The 10,404-nt window shown below is 33.0% G+C and overlaps 1 pseudogene; it reads right to left on the reverse strand.

The window, feature by feature from the left end:
• Positions 1 to 1,910: 1,910 nt before the first annotated feature.
• LOC122098204 lies at positions 1,911 to 2,007 on the reverse strand (annotated as a pseudogene).
• Positions 2,008 to 10,404: the final 8,397 nt, after the last annotated feature.

Raw genomic sequence — 10,404 nt, forward strand, 5'->3', positions numbered from 1 at the left:
TCCCTAATAATTTTTGGAAATCATTTAATGTTTTTAGTTTTTAGACATAATATAATCATGTCCAATCACTTTTCCCAAATAATTTAAAGGTGGTTCATGTTGAACTTTATCAGGAGCTATTATCAATCCAAATTTTGTTAATTATTCTACCATATCCTGTAATATTTTTTCTGTCTATTCTCTAGTTTCATCGGCCATAAGTATATCATCCATATAATGAATAAGATATGCCCCTGGATATTTTTCTCTAATTTGTTCTATAGCCCTTTTCACATATTGTTGACATAAGGTAGGGCTGTTTTTCATGCCCTGAGGTAGCACTTTCCATTGGTACGTATCATAAGGTTTTTTAACATTAGCCGAAGGGACACTGAAAGCAAATCTCTTGGAATCTTCTGGTTGTAATTTTATTGTAGAAAAGCAATCCTGTACGTTTATTATTATGTATCTACACTGTGGGACTGCAACAGGAGAGGGTAGACCTGGTTGAACGGCTCCCATGTCATGCATGGTCTTATTAATTGCCCTTAGATCTTGTAATAATCTCCATTTTCCTGACTTCTTTTTTATTACAAAAAAATAGAGTATTCCATGAACTGGTAGTCTTTTCTATTCTTCCTTGACTCTTCTTACTTCTTGAAGTAAGTCCTGTATGGCTTGAATCTTTTCTTGAGTTAAAGGCCACTGGTTAATCCATACAGGATCATCACTTTTCCATATTATTTTGTCAGCATAAAGCTGTTCCTCAGTGGCCCCTATGAAAAATTTTTGCTCCTTCGATGAGGAATCTATTTGTCCTATTTGTATTTTCATGTCTTGCATGATGTCTCTGCCCCATAAAGAAAAGGGCAAGCTGGGGATAACAAGGTTTGAAGTGGCCTTGCTGCCCTTCACATACCCATTTGAGTCTCTGAGCTGACTAAGCTACATTAGAAGCCATCCCTAATCCAATTAAGGAAGAAGAAGTATAATGCACTGGCCAGGCCATAGGCCAATCTTTTCCAGCTATACAGGATCTGTCAGCTCCTGTCATTTGTTTTCCATTGATTTAATGGCCTTGTAAGGCCTTTTATCTGTAATTTCCTGAACCCAGGCTACAGTATCTGTGGTTCCAAACCCTCCTTTTCTGTTTTGAGTCAGTGTGGGATTAGGCAAGTTTAGATATGAGAGTAAAAGTATTTGGCAATCCTCTGCCCTTTATGAACTTAATAGTCTCTTTTAGAGACCTTATCATGACCTTTATAGTGGTAGGACTGTCTGAGTCTATTACACCTGGTAAAACCTCAAAATTCTTTTTATAGTTTGAGCCACCAGCGTCTGGCAACACCAATACTTACTGTAAAAATTCATGAATTCCGTGGAATTCTTACAAGTGAATTGCCTGCATTGGATGTCAAATGTATTCAAGAGTTTTTGTATACATGTATAATGATTTCTGCAGAGTTTGTGAAATTTTAATCAGAAATAATTTTAACTTATCTGTTTAAATGAGTAGTACAGAAACTAACGTATTTCTGGTGCTTGTCTGAAAAAAAATATTTTAAAATATTCTATGTTTGTGTAATGTTCATAATTTATTTTATTCTCTCCTAGATATAATTTGAATTCTATATTATTTTATAATATATAGGTTTATTAATGTGTCCTTTCAGATTGTATTCCATATAGAAAGTTTTAGATTCCTTTTTTACCTAGGTCCTAATATTATTTTTCTTTGGGATAAAATGACAATGTTGTCTAATTTCAAAAGTTTTGTAAAGTTTATGGTATGTAAACGCCTTTATGATGTGAAGATTTAATACACTGATGCCAAACTAAATTTAATTATATTAATTACGTGTGTTGTTACACTTGTTATTTTGTAATCAACTTTTTAATAACTGTTTTTCATTTCTTGCATCTGAAGAATGAAAAGTACGGAATACTTCACAAATTTTCATATCATCCTTGTGCAATTGCCATGTTAATCTCTGTATTGTAATTTGGGAATACGTGCTGCTGAAACATGTAGTATCTTATAAATTTAAGTAGTTAATGATGCAATCTTTATACAGACTTATATCATTGGTTGCCTACTTGTAACAAGGAAACTATATTGTTTCTGACAATGCTACTGATCTTATTTCCCTAAAATTCTGGGAATAGTGGAAAAAAATATATTGTTCAGCCAAATGCTCACATTTGCAAATTTTTTTTGTCAATGACAATTTTAAGTCTTTTTCATTTGGAATTTGATCATACTTTCAATAATTTATAGCTAGGTTCAAAGGTGATGGCTTTTTCAAGTACTTATTGATCCAACTGAATTAGTTTTGTGGAGCTAATGGATTCAAAGTAAGCCTTGGTTAAGAGCTACTTCTAACCTTATGCAGCTGACATTTTCCAAAATGAGGTCTTACTGGCACAAATGTCTACCTGACCCTTTACTCTTCTTCCATGTAGGAACAGACCAATCAGAATATCTTACCCTGAAAGCATAGATTGTTTTACTTGAACAAAACTAATCTTAGTTACAAGGGATCATAGAGAGATGAACAGTTCAGTCAGAACTGTTCAGACTAGAAGGTATTTTATCAAAATATAATTGTTTATTATATCTAACATTTCAAAAGTAACTAAAGCCAAGGAGGTGAAAAAATTGATCATATTCATGATTATTTAATGTCCTGGCCTGTCTACCATCCTACCAGGCAGGAAGTTACACTATTGCATTTCTATCACCAAATATTTACATACTTGCAGGAGAAGTCCAGAAGTTTCTCCTCGTTATTGGGCCTTAAATTGCTAATGTTTTAATCAGAGTGTTTTCTCTTGCCTCCAGGCTGTAAATCTACAAATGGTAAAGCTTTAGTTCCAACTCTATCAAACACTGAGGTAGAGATAATGGAATAATACTTTAAAACAGAGTTGCCTTTGATACTGTAACCACAACAGAACAATGCAAAACATGTGTCTTTTTCTTATATTATATATAGTGATATATTTTATATTTATATGTGCTGATTTTATATTTCACACAGTGAAACTTACTAGAATTAGTTGATAATTTCACAAATAAATTAATATTTATTTATTCCAATAAGTAGAATTAGAATATAAATAATTAGGTTTAAAATGTATATTAGAATATAAACGTATCAATGCAGTGTCTTTGGTATAAACTTGTGATACATTCTAACTGTTCTTGGTCTTCTGAATTCACATGGTTAAAAAAAAATGTTGTTTTCCTCTAATCTATAAGGGATTTTACTCTGCTTCTCTGTTTATTATTTAAATTCACTGGTCCCAAACTGTTTTTCTCCATATTTCTGAAGCATTCCTACTGATTATTCCCAAATTTTGCTGATAAGATGTCTAACAAATATTACTCTTCTGCATGACCCAATGAGTCCTAGGATCCCAGGTACCACTTACCTGCATTATCAGATAACACTGGCAAGACTTCTCACAAAGACCCATGCAACATGCACCAAAGTAATCGAAGACCCATTTCAATTTCTCATTTCCTATATTTCAGGGCCCCAGTTTCTTGAGATACAGGACTTAGCAGTAAGCAATTGTGAAATGCAAGGCAACTTAAAATGAAAGATGAGATCACAAAATTTGAGAGTATGTACTATAATTCAAACATTCAACTTACAGATGACCAGCCCATATGAGTGAACAAGTTCACAAGGTGTCACAAGATTATTTTTAATACCCCTCCCCTATGATTAATGAAAGATTTTAGTCCAGCATAAGTGGGCCAAAAAATAGTACCTGGAAGGATAGATCCATAATTGGTCTACCAAGGCCCAGAAAAATTTACTTAGAGTTCAAATATAATTCAGAAAAACGTTGAGAAGATCCTTAGGGCTTCAAAACACTGGGACTTCAGTACAACATGGATCAGTGGTATAAAAATGTCACTCTCAAACCAATGATAATCTACATTTAATCTCCTGAAAGTTATTCCTTTACAAATTAACTTTTTAAAATCACATTCGCCAAAATAACATTTGACAACTAGATGATATTTAGTGACATTACAAGTTTTTCAAGTGTAGGGAGCAAGTTACAATAGCGTTGAATTATTTACCAAGCATTAATGTCAAACACGTTCAATCATTCATTAAAGTGTAGAAATAGTACCAACCACAATTTGTGTTTTTCAGTTAGGGGCCTTCCAGAAATGTGTTAAATAGATCAGCCTGCCAAATTTCAAACCGAAACGTTAGCTAATAAAGTAAATGTCATCATTTAATAAGGTACATTTTAAAATGTCACAAATAGTTGTCTTATCATATGTAATATTATGTTTTCCCTATCTGTCTAACATAGGAAGAAAAATGACTTTAAGTCTTCAATATGGGTACTCATCAGAGATATGACAAACATAAAATCTGTCTTCTCTTTCTATCACATTCCTCTATAGGAATAAATTTTAGTTTTCTTGTTTTTCCAAAACTTATAGGTAGTAGAAAATATTATACCATGTAAAATAAAACAATCACACCGCTGTACAAATCCATTAATAAAAATTAGTAGCTAGGAATACATTCTATGCCATTTTTTAACTTTCTTTTTGACTAAAGATTAATCTTCCAAATGAATGAGAATAAAATCATGTTTAGGTGCTTCACGTCTCCAGTATTGCAAATTGTTACTGCAGATGAATGAATTATGGAAATATAAGCTGACATTAGTTCAAGCATATGCAGAATGGAAACGCCATGAAATGTATATAAACCTTTCAAATTATTAATAGACAGTTTAACAGGATGACTATCAGGAAATTGAAAACAGAAAGGAATTATAGTAAAGACATAGAATGAATGAAAAATGAACAAGGGGCAAGTACAGCTAGAATACTCAATGTACACATATGATAAAGGAAGTGGTAAATCTGAAATAAATCTTGGAGAAGCGTTTGGTTGAGAATGATGGAAGGAGTGACTCTGATCCAAGAGCATTGGACAATTAGATGGATATATTTAATTGTAACACACTTGCACAACCTTTTGAAATTCAGTTTAAAAACACAACAAAAAACAAAAACACACAGAAATGACAACCATCCAGAAATTTCTAGAGAGTATGAATATTTCCTCCCAAAATTTTAAGCAGTTAATGAAGGGTAGTCTTGGGAAAAGTAAACAAAGCTGTCCAAAGAGAGAAGTTTGGGATAGGAGAGAATTTTGAACAGATTTAAATAGATTGTCTAAGGTTATAAAACATCTACATCTGCTGCAAATAGTATCTTTCTTCTACGAGTTCTCTGTCTGAACTGGATAATCCAGTCGTGAGACACACTTGATAGCTTGTGAAGATAGAAGGGAAGAAACAAGATCAAGAACCCATTACTCCATTGGAGAGAAAACAATCCTCTATGTTTTCTCTAATCTCTCTTCACTATTATTTTTTCATACTTTTAAGTCAATTGATTTTGAATTATATTTTTTCCTTCTTTCTTCTGGCAAAGTAATTGGTCAAAGTAATTCATTAAATATTATTTGCCATTTTCTTCTTTCATGCTGTTCAATTGGCCAGGCGAGTCTATTAAACTTCCCTCTTGCATTTGGTTGCCATGAAACAACATCTATGTCAATGAGAAGAAATCTAATGTAAAACTTTGTCTCCAGAAAACAGTCCAAGAAGCTGTGATCACAAATATTTGGCTGTATTTTTTCTTTTTTCTTTTACCTTGAAAGTCTTCTTGTGTCTAAAGTGCCCACAAAAATAAATACTCCATCACTTTTTGGTTCAATCAATTCTAACCTAAAAGATATATTTTGCTAAGAAGATGGTTAAAAGAAACTGAAAAATACTGCACTTTTATCTTCTATCTTAAGACTCTCCTTAGATACCATATAAGGAACAATGAAGTTATTCTATGCAAAATTATTTCAATATATTATTTTTCTCTTGTTCTTGCATTTGTTCACCAAGATGTATGGAGGAGAGTAGAGTTAAATCACCTATACCTAGAAAGACAGTGCCTGTTACAAAAGGACAATGATTCTATGTCTTGCTTCTATGTCCTCCTCTTAGCTCTTGCCTGATTTCCAATTAATCACAACATCTTGGCTTCAAGTCTAGTGAAGCTGAAGGACTATACAGGATCCATCACTGTTACATCTTCATGATTTCTCTTTGAAAACTCTTTAAGTTGCCTCATTTGGATGTGGAATTTATTTTCATGTCTCCATTCAATCTGTTCGGCATTGTAGTGAGCCAAATAGGCTCTGTAAAATCACTTTAGTTAGTAAAAATATTAACACAATTTAGGGCTGGGAAGTTGGCTCTTTGGTAGAGCGCTTGCCTTGAATTCCTGAGACCCTGGATTCGATTCCTAAGCACCACATAAGCAAAAAGAAAACAGCCGAAAGTGGTGCTGTGGCTCAAGTGGTAGAGCGCTAACTTTGACCAGAAGAGCTGAGTGACAGAGCCCAGGCCCAGAGTTCAGGCCCCATGACCGGACCCTCCAAAAAATATTAACACAATTTATATAAAAATGTTTGGACTCCCTTCACTGGTGAAGCCAATACGCTTAGCTAGGGCTTCTAAGAACTATGTTTTCTTACCTTTTCCATTTGCTCAATTCTTTTCTGAACCCAAAACATTTTGGCTTATGTAATAAGAGAAGTCTTCACTACCTCATGTTATTAAGGATATTATTTTTTGTGAGCCACTTAGAAATGTGAAATCATTGGTTTGAATTATACAATCAGATTTTTTTCTGTTTCACTGCTTCACATGCAAAGACATTGTGGAAAGTGTTACAAACAGAAATGTGTAAACCCAACACCTCCTTTCATTTTGGAGAGAACTTTCTCCCTAAATATTTTGACTCAAATTATCTTTTTCAGAGATTTACTGTTTGTTAATTAAAGGTAAATTCACAAATTTTGATGTCTTATTTTTTTTAAGAACTTGAATTTAAATTCCAATACAACCTTGTTTCACACAATGAGAATATATTTCCTGGGTAAGGATAATTCCAAGGGAACCAACAGGATTTACAGCAATGTTTCTGAGGTTTGTTTGTTTAGTGTGAAAAAGAGCCATCTTCACCCACATTGCTTCCTCTCTACTAAGTCTCCGTGGATTTCTTTGCATGAAAGCCTATTCTCCCAGGTAATTTTAAATTTTCTTAATAGGCTAAGTTGTTAAAATTTTTGAACAATTCAAATTTACCTGTCATAACTTTAAAACTCTTGAAATTCCTTTATCAGAACCACGAATTCACCAATCCTAATTCCACCTTTACCATCCAAAAGTTAACATGCTCTTTTCATGATATAGTGTCCATGCAGCTATTATTTTCCAGTGGCTTTGTACTGCGTACATATATAACCATATAAGCTGATGCTCAGCAAAATGAATTCCAAGATATGGAACCAGATTTTTTCATTTGTGGTTGTTGTTTTTGATAAACTATGTGATTTGTTTTCTTTGGGTTTTTCCCCTATAGTTCATTCCTGCTGTAATTGATTTTGTATTGTGTATGCATTTACCTTAAATAGGGAAGAGGAAAAGCAAAATGGTGAGACAAAAGACAAAGGGAAAACCAATGCAATAGCAACACTCACAAGACAACATGTTGGAAATGTACATTATAACTTGTGAGGGGTGAAGGGGTGAAGGAAAACTGTGAGAAAAATGAAGGAGGGGTAACAAGTTTGAAATGGTTTGTATTCACTACCTTACAATTACTGTAACCTCACTGTACATCAATTTGATAATAAAATTGAACAAATAAGCTGCGTAAAATGTAATTTTACTGTATTGGCACAGTAAATATTATTCTTTATGTAGCAATATTTTAAAATTCAATTCTATTTGACATCTAATTCAAATTGATTACCTCTTTTTTATCAGAGGGTCATCAACGTGATTGTTATCCAACTAGACAATATTTTCATAATATACTTGCCGAATTTTTTGAAAAAGAATAAATTTATTACATTCCCATTCTAAAACAGAAAAACACTTTAATGCTATGGAAACCTATAACTTTTAAAATTAAATAAGTTGTTAAGAGGACAGAGTATATGTTTTTTTCAAAATTCTTTGACAAATAATTACTCATAATTACTCATTTTTAAATTCTCAACATTCCATACTTTAGAGATTCAAAACAGTACTTTTTTGTATGTTATGAAATTATGCAATAGACCCATTTTCCAATGGAGTGTACAAATTGAGAACTCAACAGAAAAATAACCACATTCTGGTAGAGGATAAAACTATGAAGCATCTGTAATAATTAATTCGTCAAGAGTAAGCAATTTTTTTTTTATCAGAGCAAGCTGTTATTTCTATGCCTATCAGTCCCAAGATTTATGACATGAAGTCATCTAGCCCAACAGTTTCCAACTTGTAAGGGGCACCCTAAAATTCCTTAATTCATATCATGAATAGCTTATCTCTATTGTGAAAAATACTACACCTCTGCTAATGTGATGCCCTCCGTGTTCTGGAAAGAACACCACAATAAACTGAGCTGCATAATTTTTCCTCCACTGGTATTCTTAAGATCAGATCACTTGCAAATATTATTTATATTTGTACTTTTTAAATTATCATAGATATTCAGGAAGCTAAGATCGGAAAATTATTCAAAGCCCACCCTGGCAGGAAGGTTTCTTAAAATCTTATCTCTAATATACTTCTCCGCAAAAACCAGACACAAGTGGCACTGAGGTTGAAATGGTAGGGCATGAGCCTTGAGCATAAACAGGCTCAGAGACACTGTCCAGGACAAGAGTTCAAGCTCTAGGCAAACCAATAAAACAAAGTTGAGTACAAACCCCAAACCTAGCATTTTTCTCAATGTATACAGAGGCACGTAAATAAGGAAATGGCTTCCTGTGTTACTTAGTGGTTGAAAAAAGATGTCACACAATTACTCTCTTCATACCATTTTAAACCAAACCCTCAAAAATTGCTGTTTTTCTAAATTTATAAATTAATATCATCCATTTTTTAGCAACTCTGTCTAGATTATTCACATTAACATGGTATAGATGAACTGTGGGAGTTATTTATTAACTCTGTTCTATTTATAACTCTCTTGAAAGAATATTCTAGGAAAATAGAATGCAAGAATCATTTGTGAATTTGTCCATTAATCCCTCTACTTAAAAATTTTTGTAGTATCCTATAGAATATAAAATTACAAACAAAACAAAAATACATATTTTAAATCTAAATTCTAATTTAGCAAGGTCTACAAAGTCCTACATTAGATGAACTTTGCTATTTCTCCAGGCTTAAGCTTTTGTAATCCTTCAACATTTCTTTGGAATCCAACAGAATGGTGCTTACTTAGTTTTGCAAATTTTTGGATGGAAATTATGAGCCATTTTGCATCTAGAATGTTCTGTAATAGAGTATTTAAAATACAAGTGAGGATATATATGAGTTGCATTTCAATAGGAAACTTGACTTCTCAAAACATAATGAGAAAATTAGCCCAAAATTCCAACTGTGTATTCCTTTTTTGTTGTTTGGTTTGTTTTATTGAGACAAAATTATTCTACCTGGTCCAGGGAAGGTATTGCAATGTAATTCCATTCTCTAATCTCCTGTCGAAGTGCTAGAATTCCAGGCTTGTATCCCATTGTTTATTTACTCTAGAAACAGACTAGCAATTCTGAACTTTTCCTATGATCTTATCCACTAGACTGACTGCTCAGACTGTTTATGTACTATTTTCAAAGATGTTCTAACAATTCACACAAGATATGAACATTTTTATATGCACCTATATGCTTCCCTGATTCATTCCTCCATGGATCCTATCCCGTTAATAATGTTGCTTGACTCTCTTACTATCTCTGATTCCTACCTATGTAATATTCTCAACTTTTGGAGGGAAAGTTCACTTGAGGGATTTCTAATATTAAAAATTATCACTTGATTCTAGTCTTACTCAGGACATATTTTCAATTGTTTTCTAACTTTTTTACATATTCTGAGAGTTGTTTCATTTGTGTATTTTTGTGTGCACATATAAGTCCCTTTGTGTGTATGTGTATGTTTGTATGTATGTATGCAAAATCCTCATGCTCTTATTCAGCAATCTTGCTCATGACTGGTATTCCAGCTTTTGGCTGTTTAATTATAGGTAGTGTCTCAAAGCCTGTTCTGCCTAGGCTTGATGCAAATTGAACTTCTCAGACTCCTTTACCTTCTTAGGTTTTATTTTTCCAGGAGTATCAACTTTTAAACTGCAAACAATTTTGTGAGTGTAAAGTCTAACCTGTAGCCCAGATTTTTAACTCAATAATTAACATAAAGATAGATGAACATATACATTACATATCTGGAGTGTACAATGTTAGAAATGTGATCCTAAGCTGGGTGTGGTTAGATCCGAGGATTGGGGTTTAAAGCCAGCCCAGGTAGGAAAGTCCTAGA

Source organism: Dipodomys spectabilis, unplaced genomic scaffold, assembly GCF_019054845.1.
Source record: "Dipodomys spectabilis isolate Male_0828 unplaced genomic scaffold, ASM1905484v1 ptg000463l, whole genome shotgun sequence".
NCBI classification, from domain to species: domain Eukaryota; kingdom Metazoa; phylum Chordata; class Mammalia; order Rodentia; family Heteromyidae; genus Dipodomys; species Dipodomys spectabilis.